Source organism: Lygodium microphyllum, chromosome 2 (genome assembly GCF_053477565.2).
Source record: "Lygodium microphyllum isolate KBCC chromosome 2, Lygodium_microphyllum_v1.1.10, whole genome shotgun sequence".
Taxonomy (NCBI): domain Eukaryota; kingdom Viridiplantae; phylum Streptophyta; class Polypodiopsida; order Schizaeales; family Lygodiaceae; genus Lygodium; species Lygodium microphyllum.
The window spans coordinates 24,780,699-24,800,625 of NC_141136.1; the positions used below are offsets into that span (position 1 = coordinate 24,780,699).

The 19,927-nt window shown below is 41.5% G+C and overlaps 1 pseudogene; it reads right to left on the bottom strand.

Moving 5' to 3' along the window:
• Window positions 1-714: 714 nt before the first annotated feature.
• Window positions 715-17,821, bottom strand: LOC148039549 (heme oxygenase 1, chloroplastic pseudogene; annotated as a pseudogene).
• Window positions 17,822-19,927: the final 2,106 nt, after the last annotated feature.

Here is a 19,927-nt window from a genome sequence, read left to right on the forward strand (position 1 = left end):
TAGAGCTATACTTGCTATGGCGGACTGAGATTATAAATATAAAACATGATTGATATAAAGAATTGTAACTCAAGTGAATTAGGTTCCAGGATAGATTAACTTGGACTCATAAACAGAATCGTGAGTGACAGTGGATGATAGTACTATATCATTGAAATGAGTGTCAAGTACATGCATATATAGCTTTTGGATAGTACCACTCTTCCTCTTTGTGCTTATGGGATTTTGGAAATCTCTTCTCCACACCCCCCTCAAATGATGAGTTCCTACCCTTGCTGGCTTTTTCCCCAAGTTAAGGTTTGAAACTTTACATTTATGGTATGATTTGTTACATCCACTATGGGAAACAACATGATCCACTAAGGAAAATTCTTTATTGTCTGAGCAGCAAAAATTTCTTTATCTTCTTCAATTTTCTTTTTCTTCTTTAGCATCCTTTGGTGATGTCCTTGATCTTCTTGGTCTTTTCTTCACACTCTTCATCTTGACTTGTCCTTCATTATCTTGTGCTCTAGTATTATTTGTGAGGTTCTTTTTCTCAGTGATTTTGAGATGGTTACAAATAGGTACATTGTTGTGATTTGACACGACTTGTTGAACCATTACATGGTTCCTGGGATACATGGATTTTGGAGTTCCATTTGGCCTTATGAGGTCCTTACATTTCTTTGGGCATACAAGATGGATACATTTTTATTTGGATGGTTTTGGGACTTATTGGAATACATGGCTTGGTATCACATTCTTGAACAGTAGGAGTTTGCTTGAATTCTTGAAAGACTTTTGTCCTTTTCAAGACAATGGTTTTTTTGTTCTCTTGTCTAGCCCTCAACTACTTTGTTCAATTTCTCTTTTACACCAGCCAATATTTCCTTGAGATCACCATCATATATATAGAGTTCCAATTCAACACCTCCAAGTATCTTATCAGAAACATGCTTTCCTATCTTCAGTCCCCCTGCTGAATGTGCAAAGTACACATTGTAGAAGTGACAAATAAAAGCAGGAGGATCCTTTTCAGCAAGTTCATCCAGATAAGCTGAATAAGACAGCCCAACTTCACTAGGTTCAGGAATATCCTAGCCGTGACTTTTAAACCATTCTAGGACTTTTCAAAGACGTGCAGACCTTTCTAGAGATTAGTGTTTCTAAATTCTGCATAGATATGATGTAGAGATTTATTCACGATGCTTTCCATCATATCATATCCAACCTTATTATCTATAAGGAATTTGATGTAGCCTTCTACAGATGGTTCCCATTTGGCTAGGGGCTTGTCATCCTTTTTTGCTTCTTTCTCTCCTTCTATGGACTGGTCATGCCTGTGGAGCTTCATGACCATGAAACGAATCTTCTCTGTGAAGCCATGGCCGTTCCCTACTTGTGGCAAGCACTGTTGAGATATCGAGCTCCACTCCTGATATGCCAGGGTGACCGTTGTGCATTTATGTCACCGACTTGTTAGCTGCAGATGCGGTTGGTACACCACCCATGAATTATAGCTAGATGACAGCTATCCTTATCTACTCTAGTTCATGGCTCAGTTAGTATGCCACCTTAGTTAGTTGAGTTTGGTTTGAGACCCATATATTGGGTTCTTCTATTTCTATGTACTTGAGTTCTTTTTGGCTTACACAACTAAGAAGAGGAAAACTATTTTCAGCCTCCACCTGTGTGTGTATTCTCCCATTGTGCAAGCAAGAAAGCTACAAGTGAGACTCCTTCCTTCTCTCCCACAATCTTGACATGGTATCAGAGCCTTGTTCGTGGTAAGGAGCTCAAGAAAGCAAACCAAGTTCGCGGTGTTCTGGTAAGAGGACTAGTGTTGCTTTCATTTTTCTGTTTTGGGAGCAAGTCTCTGCAGGTAGCACAGCCGGAAAGTGCAAGAGTGCATTGTCTCAGATTGAGACACCCTTCGCGGTGTAGCAAGATGGCAGTATATGCTGTGGGAGAAGGCTTTTAAGCCCCTGGTTGCTCTGTTTTTTTTATTTGAGGCCATTTCAGGGCCTGTTTTGGAGGCAAAAGTTTTCTGCACGCACTCAGAAAAAGGCCCTGTTTTATGCTATACGACCACTGTTCTACAGGTCGATGAAAAGTTACTGTAGAAATTGCATCGTATGCCTGTGCGCAGAGACATTAGGAGTTATAAAATCATCCTTGTTGCCTGTTGATGCAAAATCGTCACTAGGAAGTGACTGTGTGGTCAAATACCACTTTCGTCAGTTTTGCAGATTTGCCCTTGTGAGGCTGAAGCTGTGTTTTTTGCAATAACAGAATTTTTTGCAGTGTTCTGTAATGGCGTCTGATTCTCTTTCACAGATTGTCACTGAAAAGCTTGACAAGAACAACTTCCAAGCATGGAAGTTCAGAATGACGAATTTCCTTATGATATTGGGAATTCGTTGCAGGAAATGAAGAAGAACCAGTTCTTCCTGATGTTCCCAATCAACAGCAAATCCAGGCATTTAAAGCATGGCATGAGTGAGCCAGGAAAGTTATATACTGGCTGTCTATCAGCATTTCACACTCTATGATTGTGCATATTCAAGATGCAAGTACGCCAAAGGAGACATGAAATACTTTGTCAAAAATATATAGCACAAATACGCAAGCCAGGAAAATGCAGCTCAAGCAAGAGTTGCACAATGTGCAAAGAGAAAGTATGAGCATCAATGACTACCACATGAAGATGAAGAAGATTGCACATGCACTTGCTTCCATTGGGTCGCCAGTGGAAGATGATGATTTAGTTTCTGTGACCTTGAATGGTCTAGGAAAGGATTATGCACACTTCTGAACATCCATTTTTGTCCGTGAAAGATTTTCTGATTTTGAGGAGTTGATTGCTCTTCTAATTTCTGAGGAGCAGAGAAATGGTGGTGCATCTTCTTCACGAGGAACTTCAAAAGAAGTTGTCTTCTACTCAAATTCTGGAAGAGGTAGAGGCAGAGGTAGAGGAGGCCGTGGTAGAAATCAGAATATGCAGCAAACTCAAGAAAACCAGTCCTATGGAGGAGGACGTGGTAACTCTAGAGGTAGGGGGAGCCAAAGAGATCGTGGTGGATGGCAAAGAGGCCAAAATGTAAACAGCAATGTTGAATGCTACTACTGTGGTAAAATGGGTCATATGGCTAAAGACTGCTATAAAAAGCAGAATGACATCATGAATGGAAAATTGCAACAAGGGAATTATGTATCTTCTAGTAGACAGGATGATGACAGAAATGAGCATTTGTTTATGGTGCAGCACATGACCAATTCTGTGACAAGTGCAGAAGGAAGCAACGATGTGTGGTATGTTGACTCAGGTGCATCAAACCACATGACATGTCATGCAGAATGGATGCAGGATGCAAGGAAAATGGAAAAACCAGGATTTGTGGAGACTGGTGATGATACTGCACATCCTATTGTGCAGATTGGAAAAATACTTTTGTCTATGTAGGATGGGAAAAAGAAATACCTGTCGGATGTATTTCATGTCCCGAATATCACCAAGAACCTGGTTTCTGTTGGTCAAATGGTTGAGCAGGGCTTGCAGGTCAGATTTAATTCTCATGGATGCTTTGTTGAGGATATGAAAAATAAAGGTTGCTTGATAGCAAAAGGAAAGAAGAAGGGCAGAATGTTTACGTTGGATGCTGACATGCCTGAATTGAGTGCAGCAATGTTTACACATGGGACCGGTGTAGTTGAAGATATTGATATCTGGCATAAACGCATTGATCATGTTAATGTACAGCGACTTAAATCAATGCAAGCCCAAAATATTGTTGCAGGATTGCCTAAATTCAAGGTTGCAGAAATACATAAGGTATGTGAAGCCTGTCAATTTGGAAAACAGGAAAGGAAACCATTTCCTAGACATGTTCAAGAGAGTAAGAAGCCATTAGAATTAATCCACTCTGATGTGTGGACTACTAAAGCTGCATCTCTTGGAGGCTGTCATTATTTTGTCACTTTTATTGATGACTATAGCAAAAAAATTTGGGTGTATTTTATGAAAAAGAAAAGTGAAGTTTTTGGGCATTTCAAAACTCTTGAAGCTATGGTTGAAAAAGAAACAGGCCTGCAAATAAAATGCCTAAGGTCAGATGGAGGGGGAGAGTACCTCTCAAATGAGTTTGCAAGGTTCCTGCAGGAGCATGGCATAAAATAGCAATATTCATGCAGTCATACCCCACAACAAAATGAAATTGCAGAAAGGAAAAACAGGCATATTGGAGAGGTATCTCGTGCCATGCTCAATGAAAAAGACCTGCCAGATTTTTACTGGGCTGAGGCAGTTGCTACAGCAGTCTACATAATGAACAGGACTCCCACTGCAGCAATACATGGCATGACTCCAGAGGAGAGGTATACTGGTAGGAAACCATATATTTCTCATTTGAAAATTTTTGGTTGCATTGCCTATGTTCATGTGCCAAATGAGTTGAGATCCAAGTTGGATCCAAAAGCTGAGAAGTGCATCTTTATTGATTACTCTCTGCAGCAAAAAGGGTATAAATGTTATAACCCTTCTACTCGTAAGTTTACAATGAGCAGAGATGTTGTTTTTGATGAGATGAGTAGCTGGTATAAACCAGTAAATGTGATTGATAATGTAGATGCACAAAATGGTAATGCTGCACAGAATTCACAACAGTAGTCACAAGATATTAGTGAACCTGGAGCATCCTCTAGCAGTGGTTCACATTCTTCGCCATGGACAGGCAGATTGAGATCAGGAGAATCTTCTCAAAGCAATGCAAATAGTAGTATGCAGGTATCACGAAAAGGAAAAGAAAAGGTGTTGAGATATCGAGCTCCACTCGTGATACGCCAGGGTGACCGTTGTGTATTTATGTCACCGACTTGTCAGTCGCAGACGCGGTTGGTATACCGCCCATGAATAATAGCTACATGATAGCTATCCTTATCTACTCTAGTTCGTGGCTCAGTTAGTATGCCACCTTAGTTAGTTGAGTTTGGTTTGAGACCCATATATAGGGTTCTTCTATTTCTTTGTACTTGAGTTCTTTTGGCTTACACAACTAAGAAGAGGAAAACTGTTTTCAGCCTCCACCCTTGTGTGTCTTCCCCCATTGTGCAAGCAAGAAAGCTTCAAGCGAGACTCCTTCCTTCTCTCCCACAATCTTGACATGGTATCAGAGCCTTGTTCGTGGTAAGGAGCTCAAGAAAGCAAGCCAAGCTCGCGGTGTTCTGGTAAGAGGAGCAGTGTTCCTTTCATTTTCTGTTTTGGGAGCAGATCTCTGCAGGTAGCACAGCCGGAAATTGCAGGAGTGCATTGTCTCAGGTTGAGACGCCCTTCGCGCTGAAGCAAGAGGGCAGTATATGCTGCGGGCAAGAGCTTTAGCTCTTGGCGGCCCTGTTTTTTTTATTTGAGGCCATTTCGGGGCCTGTTTTGGAGGCGGAAGTTTTCTGCACGCACTCAGGAAAAAGCCATGTTTTATGCTGTGCGACCACTGTTCTACAGGTCGGTGAAAAGTTACCACAGAAATTGCATCGTATGCTTGTGCGCAGAGACATTGGGAGTTACAGAATCATCCTTGGTTTCTGTTTATGCAAAATCGTCACTAGGAAGTGACTGTGTGGTCAAATACCACTTTCGCCAGTTTTGCAGATTTGCCCTTGTGAGGATGAAGCTGTGTTTTTTGCAGTGACAGAATTTTTTGCAGTCTTCTGTAATGGCATCTGATTCTCTTTCACAGATTGTCACTGAAAAGCTTGACAAGAACAACTTCCAAGCATGGAAGTTTAGAATGACAAATTTCCTTATGGGAAAAGGATATTGGGAATTTGTTGCAGGAAATGAAGAAGAACCAGTTCTTCCTGATGTTCCCAATCAACAGCAAATGCAGGCATTTAAAGCATGGCATGAGAGAGCCAGGAAAGTTATGTATTGGCTGTCTATCAGCATTTCAGACTCTATGATTGTGCATATTCAGGATGCAAGTACGCCAAAGGAGGCATGGGATACTTTGTCAAAAATGTATAGCACAAATACGCAAGCCAGGAAAATGCAGCTCAAGCAAGAGTTGCACAATGTGCAAAGAGAAAATATGAGCATCAACGACTACCATATGAAGGTGAAGAAGATTGTAGATGCACTTGCTTCCATTGGGTCACCAGTGGAAGATGATGATTTAGTTTCTGTGACCTTGAATGGTCTAGGAAAGGATTATGCGCAGTTTCGGACATCCATTTCAGTTCGTGAAAGATTTCCTGATTTTGAGGAGTTGATTGCTCTTCTAATTTCTGAGGAGCAGAGAAATGGTGGTGCATCTTCTTCATGAGGAACTTCAAAAGAAGCTGTCTTCTACTCAAATGCTGGAAGAGGTAGAGGTAGAGGTAGAGGAGGCCGATTTGGAGGCCGTGGTAGAAATCAGAATATGCAACAAAATCAAGAAAACCTGTCCTATGGAGGAGGACGTGGTAACTCTAGAGGCAGGGGGAGCCAAAGAGGTCGTGGTGGATGGCAGAGAGGCCAAAATGTAAACAGTAATGTTGAATGCTACTACTGTGGTAAAATGGGTCATATGGCTAAAGACTGCTATAAAAAGCAGAATGACATCATGAATGGAAAACTGCAACAAGGGAATTATGCATCTTCTAGTAGATAGGGTGATGACAGAAATGAGCATTTGTTCATGGTGCAGCACATGAACAATTCTGTGACAAGTGCAGAAGAAAGCAACGATGTATGGTATGTTGACTCAGGTGCATCAAACCACATGACAAGTCATGCAGAATGGATGGAGGATGCAAGGAAAATGGAAAAACCAGGATTTGTGGAGACTGGTGATGATACTGCACATCCTATTGTGCAGATTGGAAAAATTCCCTTGTCTATGCAGGATGGGAAAAAGAAATACCTGTCGGATGTATTTCATGTCCCGAATATCACCAAGAATCTGGTTTCTGTTGGTCAAATGGTTGAGCAGGGCTTGCAGGTCAGATTTAATCCTCATGGATGCTTTGTTGAGGATATGAAAAATAAAGGTCGCTTGATAGCAAAAGGAAAGAAGAAGGGCAGAATGTTTACTTTGGATGCAGACATGTCTGAATTGAGTGCAGCAATGTTTGCACATGGGACCGGTGTAGTTGCAGATATTGATATCTGGCATAAACGCATTGGTCATGTTAATGTACAGCAACTTAAATCAATGCAGGCCCAAAATATTGTTGCAGGATTGCCAAAATTCAAGGTTGCAGAAATGCATAAGGTATGTGAAGCCTGTCAGTTTGGAAAACAGGCAAGGAAACCATTTCCTAGACATGTTCAAGAGAGTGAGAAGCCATTGGAATTAATCCACTCTGATGTGTGGACTACTAAAGCTGCATCTCTTGGAGGCTATCATTATTTTGTCACTTTTATTGATGACTATAGTAGAAAAGTTTGGGTGTATTTTATGAAAAAGAAAAGTGAAGTTTTTGGGCATTTCAAAACCCTTAAAGCTATGGCTGAAAAAGAAACAGGTCTGCAAATAAAATGCCTAAGGTCAGATGGAGGGGGAGAGTACCTCTCAAATGAGTTTGCAAAGTTCTTGCAGGAGCATGGCATAAAGCAGCAATATTCATGCAGTTATACCCCACAACAAAATGGAATTGCAGAAAGGAAAAACATGCATTTTTGGAGAGGTATCTCGTGCCATGCTCAATGAAAAAGACTTGCCAGATTTTTATTGGGCTAAAGCAGCAGTCTACATAATGAACAGGACTCCCACTGCAGCAATACATGGAATGACTCCAGAGGAGAGGTATACTGGTAGGAAACCAGATATTTCTCATTTGAAAATTTTTGGTTGCATTGCCTATGTACATGTGCCAGATGAGCTGAGATCCAAGTTGGATCCAAAAGCTGAGAAGTGCATCTTTATTGGTTACTCTCTGCAGCAAAAAGGGTATAGATGCTATAACCCTTCTACTCGTAAGTTTACAGTGAGCAGAGATGTTGTTTTTGATGAGATGAGTAGCTAGTATAAACCAGTAAATGTGATTGATGATGTAGATGCACAAAATGGTAATGCTGCACAAAATTCACAGCAGCTGTCACAAAATATTAGTGGACCTGGAGCGTCCTCTAGCAGTGGTTCACATTCTTCGCCATGGACAGGCAGATTGAGATCAGGAGATTCCTCTCAAAGCAATGCAGATAGTGGTATGCAGGTATCACGAAAAGGAAAAGAGAAAGTTGATCAGCCCATGTTTGATGTGAATGCAGGTCACTCTTATGTGGATGGTGAATCCAGTGGCTCAGAGCAGAGCATTGATGATGAGTTGGGTATTCCTTCTATTGTTACACCTGGAGTAAGGAAGACCAGGGATGTTTTGAGAGCACCTAGGAGTGAACCTACTTTGCGCAGGTCTACGAGAGCTAGGTATCTTGTGGATAGGCTGAAATATGATGGATTTACAGCCATTCACTATGCATATATGGTCAAGGTGATACAGGAACCAGAACCCACTTCTTTTGAGCAAGCCATGGGAAAAGAAAAATGGGAGAAAGCCATGGATGAAGAAATGGATGCCTTGGAAGCAAATGCTACATGGGAATTGGTACCTTTGCCTAAAGATAAGAATGCAATTGGTTGTAAGTGGGTTTATAAGGTGAAGCACAATGCAGATGGTTCTGTGAACAGATACAAGGCAAGATTAGTAGTCAAGGGGTATGCACAAACATATGGCATTGACTATGAAGAAACATTCAATCCTATTGCAAGGATGGCAACCGTAAGAGCAGTCATTGCTATGGCTGCATCAAAGGGATGGTCTTTACATCAGATGGATGTAAAGAATGCCTTCTTGCATGGTGATTTGCAAGAAGAGGTCTATATGGAGCAGCCACCAGGTTATGTGCATGCTGTTCATCCTGAGTTTGTTTGCAGGTTGAAGAAAGCCTTGTATGGCTTGAAGCAAGCACCTAGAGCATGGTCTGACAAGATAGGATAGTATCTTGTCACTATTGGCTTTCAGATTTCCAAGGCAGATTTCTCACTTTATGTGAGAAAAACAGAGAAAGGTATTATGCTACTTGTCATTTATGTTGATGATTTGATTATGACAGGTGACAGTAATGAAGATATCCTTCATGTGAAAATGCTATTGAAGCAGAAGTTTGAGATGAAGGATTTGGGAGAGCTGCGTTATTTCTTGGGCATTGAGGTGATCAGATCACCAAGTGGGATACAGCTCTTGCAGAGGCAGTATGGATTGGACATGCTGTCCAAATATGGGATGACAGGCTGTAAGCCTATTTCAGTTCCTTTGGAGCAGAATGTGAAGCTGAGCACAGATACAGGTGAGCTTCTAGAAGACCCTACTATGTACAGACGTATAGTAGGAAGTTTGATTTATATGACTATTACCAGGCCAGATTTGAGCTATGCTGTTGGATTGGTAAGTCAGTTTATGCAGGCTCCAAGGAAACCACATTTGGATGCGGCTAGACGCATACTCAGGTATGTGAAGTCCACATTGCAGTATGGACTATTTTATGAGACTGGGGTTCAGATACAGCTGCATGGATACACTGATGCTGATTGGGCTGGTAGTATTTCTGATAGACGATCTACCAGTGGATATGTGTTCTCTTTTGGGAGTGCTGCAGTCACTTGGAGCAGCAAGAAACAGCCTACAGTTGCCTTGTCGAGCACAGAGGCTGAGTACAGGGGTGCAGCAATGGCTGCATGTGAGGTAGCTTGGTTGCATAAGTTACTTTATGATATGCATCAGTCTACAGATGGGCCAGTTGTCATTTATTGTGACAACATGAGTAGTATACACTTGGCAAATAACCCAGTCTATCATGCTAGAACAAAGCACATTGAGGTGCATTATCACTATGTGCGAGAGAGGGTTTTACTAGGTCTTATTGATCTAGTTTATGTCAGCACAGAGGATCAGGTAGCTGACATATTCACGAAGGCATTGGGCCCAGAGAAGCTGCGCAAGTTCAGAGACCTGCTTGGTGTGCAGGAATTGGGATTGAGCTCGAGGGGGAGTGTTGAGATATCGAGCTCCACTCGTGATATGCCAGGGTGACCGTTGTGTATTTATGTCACCGACTTGTCAGTCGCAGACGCGGTTGGTATACCGCCCATGAATAATAGCTACATGATAGCTATCCTTATCTACTCTAGTTCGTGGCTCAGTTAGTATGCCACCTTAGTTAGTTGAGTTTGGTTTGAGACCCATATATAGGGTTCTTCTATTTCTTTGTACTTGTTGGCTTACACAACTAAGAAGAGGAAAACTGTTTTCAGCCTCCACCCTTGTGTGTCTTCCCCCATTGTGCAAGCAAGAAAGCTTCAAGCGAGACTCCTTCCTTCTCTCCCACAATCTTGACAAAAGGTAGATCAGCCCATGTTTGATGTGAATGCAGGTCACTCTTATGTGGATGGTGAATCCAGTGGCTCAGAACAGAGTATTGATGATGAGTTGGGTATTCCTTCTATTATTACACCTGGAGTAAGGAAGACCATGGATGTTTTGAGAGCACCTGGGAGTGAACCTACTTTGCGCAGGTCTATCAGAGCTAGGTATCTTGTGGATAGGCTGAAATATGATGGATTTACAGCCATTCACTATGCATATATGGTCAAAGTGATACAGGAACCAGAACCCACTTCTTTTGAGCAATCCATGGGAAAAGAAAAATGGGAGAAAGCCATGGATGAAGAAATGGATGCCTTGGAAGCAAATGCTACATGGGAATTGGTACCTTTGCCTAAAGATAAGAATGCAATTGGTTGTAAGTGGGTTTATAAGGTGAAAAACAATGCAGATGGTTCTGTGAATAGATACAAGTCAAGATTAGTAGTCAAGGGGTATGCACAAACATATGGCATTGATTTTGAAGAAACATTCAGTCAGGTTGCAAGGATGGCAACCGTAAGAGCAGTCATTGATATGGCTGCATCAAAGGGATGGTCTTTACATCAGATGGATGTAAAGAATGCCTTCTTGCATGGTGATTTGCAAGAAGAGGTATATATGGAGCAGCCACCAGGTTATGTGCATGCTGTTCATCCTGAGTTTGTTTGCAGGTTGAAGAAAGCCTTGTATGGCTTGAAGCAAGCACCTAGAGCATGGTCCGACAAGATAGGACAATATCTTGTCACTATTGGCTTTTAGATTTTCAAGGCAAATTTTTCACTCTATGTGAGAAAAACAGAGAAAGGTATTATGCTACTTGTCATTTATGTTGATGATTTGATTATGACAGGTGACAGTGATGAAGATATCCTTCATGTGAAAATGCTATTGAAGCAAATTTTTGAGATGAAGGATTTGGGAGAGCTGCATTATTTCTTGGGCACTGAGGTGATTAGATCACCAAGTGGGATACGGCTCTTGCAGAGGCAGTATGGATTGGACATGTTGTCCAAATATGGGATGACAGGCTGTAAGCCTATTTCAGTTCCTTTGGAGCAGAATGTGAAGCTGAGCACAGATACAGGTGAGCTTCTCGAAGACCCTACTATGTATAGATGCATAATAGGAAGTTTAATTTATATGACTATTACCAGGCCAGATTTGAGCTATGTTGTTGGATTGGTAAGTCAGTTTATGCAGGCTCCAAGGAAACCACATTTGGATGCGGCTAGACGCATACTCAGGTATGTGAAGTCCACATTGCAGTATGGACTAGTTTATGAGACTGGGGTTCAAATACAGTTGCATAGATACACTGATGCTGATTGGGCTGGTAGTATTTCTGATAGACGATCTACCAGTGGATATGTGTTCTCTTTTGGGAGTGCTGCAGTCACTTGCAGCAGCAAGAAACAGCCTACAGTTGCCTTTTCGAGCACAGAGGCTGAGTACAGGGGCGCAGCAATGGTTGTATATGAGATAGCTTGGTTGCATAAGCTACTTTATGATATGCATCAGCCTATAGATGGGCCAGTTGTCATTTATTGTAACAACATGAGTAGTATACACTTGGCAAATAACCTAGTCTATCATGCTAGAACAAAGCACATTGAGGTGCATTATCCCTATGTGTGGGAGAGGGTTTTACTAAGTCTTATTGATCTAGTTTATGTCAGCACAGAGGATCAGGTAGCTGACATATTCACGAAGGCATTGGGCATAGAGAAGCTACACAAGTTCAGAGACCTGCTTGGTGTGCAGGAATTGGGATTGAGCTCGAGGGGGAGTGTTGAGATATCGAGCTCCACTCGTGATATGCCAGGGTGACCGTTGTGCATTTATGTCACCGACTTGTTAGCTGCAAATGCGGTTGGTACACCGCCCATGAATAATAGCTAGATGACAGCTATCCTTATCTACTCTAGTTCATGGCTCAGCTAGCATGCCACCTTAGTTAGTTGAGTTTGGTTTGAGACCCATTGGGTTCTTCTATTTCTATGTACTTGAGTTCTTTTTGGCTTACACAACTAAGAAGAGGAAAACTGTTTTCAGCCTCCACCTATGTGTGTATTCTCCCATTGTGCAAGCAAGAAAGCTACAAGCAAGACTCCTTCCTTCTCTCCCACAATCTTGATAAGCACTACCGCCTATGGGCAGGGTACATGATTGGCTCTTCTACGTGCCACAGTAATTGCCGCTTCCTCCATAGCAACCAAAAACACGAAGAAGTCATTTCACCCAAGCAATAAGAAAACTTAGTTCCCACTATGGAAGCCTTTTTTTGACCATAGGTAGCCTCTCTTGCTTCTTCTAGACTCTCTAGTTGCTGTTCGGAAACTACAGAGAAGAGATGGAGATGGCTTTGCAATATCTCTATGAGAAACTGACCATTGGGTGACTTAGGTAGAGGACCAATAGGTTTGTTGTTGCCTTGGTTTGTGGCTTCTAATCTAGCTTGAATCTTCCATTTTCCACCTCTTCCCATGCCAGACCCCTCTACAAACCCCCCATCCATGTAGTCAGCTCCTATTCATGGGGATCTAACATTTGGGAGGCCTAAGACTCAAGGAGGATATCTTTGATAACACATCGGGCTGGAACGAGATTGAAGCAGACGATGGTAGACGAAATGGGCTCCTTCGAGCGAGTGTCCCCTGCATAACTTCAAATTGTGCAAGAGTTGCAACCTAAGAGAGAGAGATTCAAAAAACCATCTCAAACATCAATTTCAAATTGAGTGAGGTCTCAAAGAGACAAAGCTGCAGAGGCTAGGTTAAGAAGGCTTGAGAGATTGGAATGCGAGTGGACTTGTACAAGGAGAGAATTAAAAATGGATAAATTATAGAGCTTGCAAAGAAAAAGAAATCACACCACTAGCTACCTAGATGAGCCGTGGCTCTGATGCCATTGAGAAAGACGGATCTAGAGCTATGCAAGCTATGGGGGATGGAGATTATAAATATAAAACATGATTGATATAAATAATTGTAACTCAATTGAATTAGGTTCCAAGATATATTAACTTGGACTCATAAACACAATCTTGAGTAACACTGGATGATAGTACTATATCATTGAAATGAGTGTCAAGTACATGCATATATAGCTTTTGGACAATACCATGTTGGGGGTAAAGGCACCTCTGGCTAGCCACTCATGTATTACTACACTGACAATACCGGCCATTACACACTTGGGCGCCCATCATCCTCACTTTATTCTTTTAGTGACAGTTTGAATAAAGGAAGGCCTGATCACGCATTGTGAGTGTTGAAGTTCCCATTTGTGTCTCTCTCTCTTCTTGCTCTTGCTCTCCGCCATAGCTCACTTCCAAGCAAGCTTTGATCCTTCTCACCTTTCAACTGGTATCAGAGCAAGACTTCCCGACTTCCCTAGTTTGGTTCTGGAATTCTTAGCTTCCATTCAAATACCTACAGCATTGGATCTCCTTCTCGGCAGCCATAGCCAACCTTCCCAAGCTCTCGTAACTCCCTGGCTTCCCGAGCACCTTCTCGGCCTATTGAGGCACCCTCAAGGCATTACTACAAAGGTATTAAAGAGTTCTTTTAGTGCTTTTATTCAGTTCTCAGGTTACAGTCAATGAGGGTAGCTCAAACCCTTGGAGCTTGCGTCTTGCTCCCTCTTGCATTTGGGCACTTGAGGCTTGTTGTGGGCCTCCATGGGCACCCCTTGGAGCCTCTAACCACTACCATTGAGGCCACATGTATGCATAGGAGTAGAAGAAGAGATCAACAAATTTGTGCCATTTTTTTGGTTGATCTAGACAGCACACTATAGTAGCTCACCTACTCCTCATTGATGGCTATATCATGCTTCTTCGGGCTTGGCAATGCACTTGGCAATGATCTCTAACATGTATTGAAGCCTCCTTGAGCATTGGCATCAGATTTGGGTCTGATCTGTACATTCCTCGGACTATTTACAACAGTCCCACAGTCATCTTATGCAAAAGTAACATCGGCATCTAATGCTATGCTTGTTTAGGCACCTCTACTTAACTGGTTTGCTACCTATTGATGCCTGATTGTTTGGGGATGCAAGGCACATGTTATGCCATCATTTTGGACTGATTTTCTTACTAAAAATACTCAATTTTGAACAATAAATCATTGTTGTACTACAATGGGATGAAGCCTATTATCTCATTTTTGGTTATGCATATTGGTTTTGGGCTATGTCTTTGGGATATGCAATGAAGTATTGACGTTCGGGGTATGACATCGAGCTTGTCTTTGGTTCTAGATCTTTATTTTCACTTGAGCTTGACTTTGTAATGCATTTGATGCTCTGTCTTAGATGTACATATGGCATGCATGTCTGATCGGTCTTGACATGCTTGGCCTATGCCATTACTACATGCTAGTTACATTATTTGGAGCCAATTGTTACTAGTGCCTTGTCTTGGCTTGCATCTAGCTTCCCGAAACTTACTTGGGATATTTCTTCGCTTTCCTGAATTGTATTTGGGATACAGCTGATGTCTATGGATGCTCTATTTGGAGGCTACAGAGCCTATATGCTCATGATGTCTTATTGATGTCTGGTCTTGGATCTTTCGTCATCATTGTTGCTCTCATAACTTCCGCATCTTCCATGCTCTAGATCCCGCATCTTTTCACATGGTATCAGAGCTCAACCAAGCATGGCACTACCTCTCCAGTCTCTTCTCACCTCCAATCATCTCTGCCCATTAGCTCAGGACTTCATTTTTTCAACTTCATCTTCAGTCAAGCTTGTGACTACCATAGCGAGACAGGACTAGTTGTACTTGGAGCTTTCATATCTCATCATAGAGGTCATATCTTTGGAATCTTCCTTCTAAATATTGTGTCTTTGCTTAGGTCAAAGCTTGCTATCACATAACACCTTGACATTGGCCACTCCAAAGCTCAACATTGCCAAAATTCATGGTCGTTGCCCAGAATGTGCCTACTGCCATTTGTACTATTGCCACCATCACTATAGTTCGCGATGTTGACAACCACCATAGGGCATTGATCGCCCATCATTCAAGCTTCATTTTCGTATAAATTTTTTTCAAAATGATCAAGTATAGCTCTTGCAATGTCAGAAAAACCAGGCTGCCTCCAGAAACCCTACTTGTGACTGCATAGCCATTTTCACCTAAACTCAAAAATCTCATCATTTTCTCTTTCCTGCCACCTGGAGCAACCCATTGCCACTCTGATCTACTATCCCAGCATCAAATCAAGAAGGGGAAGGACTAGGAAAGGTTGAAGAAGGATCGATGACCCCAAACTAAGAAGATTCAAGTTCTACATCAACTTAGGCATAGTCTTTACATAGTGTGTTTTCACACTGTCATTACTTGTGTCTCTTGGCACACTGTAATATGCTCTTCCACTGATAAAACTCAAGAGTTGATTTACTACTATCCCTGCAAATCCAACATGGGAAAAGACTCTCCAACAGCTCACTTCAAAGGAGCCGGTTTCTTCACATCTGGCAAACCCGCATCAAACTCATCCTGATGAAGAATGGCCTCTGGGCCATTAACACTAGAAAATAAAAGAAGCCTCATGATCCCAACCTTGCATTCACTTGGCAAAAGAATGATGATAAGGCTTAGGCCGTTATCAAAATTGGAGGTAGATGATAGCTATATCCACCATGTGGATAACTGTGATACTTCACAGGATACATGGAAGAGACTTGACACTTTGTTTGGTGCACAGTATAAGTCATCAAAATATGGTCTTTTGATTGAATTTTTCAGGCTTGAAATGAAGTCCAGCACATCACTTGCCACACATCAAAATTACATGGAAGGACTTCTAACCCAGCTTACAGGAATCAACATTAAAATGGGAGAAGATGTTTGCATTGGTGTTCTACTTAAAAAGTTTGCCTCCTGAATATAATAATGTATCAACAACTCTAATCAATATGCCAGGTTTGGCATCGGGCTCTAGTCGATGTGGTGTTGGCACACCCTGGGATCAATCCCCTCCTTTAGATCTTTATAGGACCATGCAAACATGTCCAATTTCTCCTTCAAAAGGTCATGTAGCAGGACCGATAACTCATCTTCTAGAAGATTGATACTACCCACCTTTGGGTAACATTCAATACCATTGTGTCCATGAACATTAATTTCTTTTTACTTTCCACTTCACAAATGAAGGTCCCATGGACTGCTTCTAGGTAGAGATCCGGCTCCTTCAAGGGAGTGATCTCCTATTCTGATACTCCACTGGAACTATCTTTCTCTTTCAATGAGGGCTAGTGGGCTGACTCCTTAGGATGCTGAAATGATATCATTGTTGTTTTGGGTTTGGTTTGAAAATTAGTTACTTCTTGGCTCAAGTACTCTTCTTCTAAGGTTGCCTCCAAGACTATCACACAACAGGGACCTTTAACATTTTTCTTGGGCTACCGAACTGGTGGTTGTTGGCAAGGTGCATCATCATCATCCTCTCTTGAGAAGGGTAACTTCGAGCAACAATAACAACTATTGAAGGAAGACTTATTCTACTTAATCCATTTTGTGTGGATATTTTGTATATGATGTGACTCATTAACCTCTGTCCAAAGGGTACCATAGTCATTCTATCTAACAACATGGGATCTTTAGCTTATGTAGCCTCTGGAACTTCTTCCTTATTTTTGCCTTTTGCGAGTAGGATAGATTATTCTAGCTCACTTTCATAGTCTTCTTCTACAATGTCATCTTCATCCTCTTCAGACTCTGTCTTTGCCTCTATAGGGACTCTATAAGAGAAGAATAGATTCTCTGTTGTATCCTCTATCTTTTCTTCTACTTATGTCTCTATCTTTGTCTATGCTACGACCATGTAATAGGGAGAACAGTACATCCATGCCTCTATCTCACTGTCAGAGGTGACTTCAAAAGTCATTTTCGGTTCAAGCAATAGGTATTCATCCATTGACAAAGACTTTGCTTCTTTCGGGAGTTGGCTTACAATTCGCACTATTAGGGATTGTGCTTCTATTTTCTTGGGAAAGATTTGTTTGACAGCCTCTTTGTCTCCTAATGTGCCATTCATTTTCATTGGAAGAGTCTATTAAGACTTCAATTGAAGTGGATCCATACAACTTTGTTGGGTCCTCTGTGTAAGGTTAGGGCTCCTTTGAACCAAGCCATACGTGCCCTTGCTTCAAAAAGCCGTGGTCTTCCAAGTAGAAAAAGATATGATGCCCCGTAGGAATCTAGTTTTACCACCATATAGGTCAGCCAATAATCTCTTCTAGCAAGGGTTGTCTCCACATATGGGAAAATGCCCAAAGACTTAATTCTACTTAGGTTTTCCAGTCTTATAAGCCACTATGTAGGCTACATACCTTGCAAGCCTAAATCATTCATTGTCACAACCATCATTATGTTCACTGATGAATCTCCATCAATGAATGTGTCTGCTATAAAGCATCTTTCAATCCACATGCCGATCTCTGGGGTACTAGGATTCAAGAATATGTTAGCCACATCCACTTCTTTTACATATTTTGGGGCTTTATTTGATTTAGGGATAGTGGTAGGAGCAATCCTTAGGCCTCTTTTTCTTGTTATTATGCTTTTGAATTTCTTTTGATAGCTAGGAGACAATATCAGTAACTGTCGGAATGTTAGGTTTGGTTTGAAGGTATCTAGATCTTTGACTAAGTCATAATCTTTGATAGGATCCACATGCTTCTCCAATCGGCTAGAGAATGGGGCAACCCCCACTTTATATTCTCTCCTTCTTCTAGAAGTGGCAACATCTGCACTTCTACTATTGGAGGTACTTCGGCATCCTCTATCACTTGAACCTCTCGTCCTATCTTTGTATCTATCTCTGTATCCTTCTATACTACTGGGTGACTGTATACTATATCATTCTATTCTAGAATATTATGTTTCCCCTTTGAAGATTCAACTTTACCATTTTGGAAAAGGGAACATTCTCTTTTGGAATTGTTGATTCTCTTTTCTTGACATGTGTTATTGCGATAACTTCCAATTCCACCAAGTTGGAGGCATGTCCTTGGGTCTTCTGTTGGGTATCAGTGGTAGCTTTCACAGAAGCTGGACTAGTACATTCTTTTGTAGTGTGGCCCTCTCCTTTGCATTGATTGCATAAGGATTTGTAGTCCATGGACCTTCTAGGGTTTAGACAATTTGGTGAGATATGCCCCTTTTCTCCACATCTATAACACTCTACTTCTGATCTCTGGCCACAACCAGACTATTGTCCTTTGTAGCTCTGAGAGGAAAATCTCCTTGGGCCAAAATTAGGACCGAACTCTATTGATTTTGGTTTGATATCCTGGGTAGTCATCTTGGATTCCAACAATTTGAATCTTGCTTCTTCATCTTTCTTTCTTCTTTCATGTATATCTTTCAAAGAGGAAATATCCTCTGTATGGTTCCTCCTTAAACATTACAAACAGAATGCTCCAAAGATGATTGGTTTCTAGGTACATTCAGTGGTTAAATGTCCTGCTTGATGGCACTTTCCACTCCAAGTATTAGATCTTATCACATCTCTCCCACCTCCTGCTGGACTCGATATGTTGGCAGTATTCACCTTCAACGTCTGCAGCTATTCTATAATTGGACAAGTAGTCATTCAAATTTTCTTCTCTAGGAGTACTCCCAGTAGGGTTTTGGAAAGCCTCTGTAAACACTACATAGAGTGATTGGGTTGATCCAGAGGGTCCTTTGTTTTGATTATGATTTAGAGCTCCTGTGTTGAGACTGTGGCTTATTAGTTCCAATTGGTAGGGCTCCACTATTGTTGTTAAGTTGCCATTGGGGGAATTGTTTGAGGCTACTATTGTTGTGGTTGAACCATCCTTTGAGGTATTGTCATCTATGACTACTATGGATTCGGTGCATTGTACTGCAACATTGTTTGCATCTGTAGGTAGGGGTAGGAAACAGTCCCTAGAACTGTGTTTGGTGGGTATACCATTCCTAGCATAGGAGAAGGTAAGACTCCTCTTCCTAAGGTCATTGACACCCTTACTTCAACTTCATTATACAATCTTGCACCTTCCACTATAGCTTGCAAGTTAACTGGTCTTCTCAATTCCACAAACTTATAAACTTTTGGTTGTAAACCTCTAAGACAAACTCCCTTGTAGATGCCTTCATCTAAGTGATGGTTGTTCCATCTCTTCAGTATGGATTCCAATCTAGAGACATATGCTTCCACCCGTTCACCAGAGGACTAACTTTGGCTCACAAACTCCTATTGCATTCTTTCTTCAAAACCTTCACCCGTGAATTTAGTGAGGAAGTCCAACTTTAAGTCATCCCAAAGTTCCTATTGCTTGTCTCTTATACTACTAAAACACCGCACCTTTGAAAGTAGCAGGGAATATCACCAACCAATGCTCGAGGGTTTTGGCATTGTTAGCAACACATGCTACCATGAACTCAGCTACATGAAAATCAGACTTTTCATTGTACTCTCCCTTAAAGATGGGCAAGCAACGGGACTACATTCTTTGGCATGTCATCAATATTTCTAGGACGGATCTAACTAGGAAGGGGACCTTGAGTCAT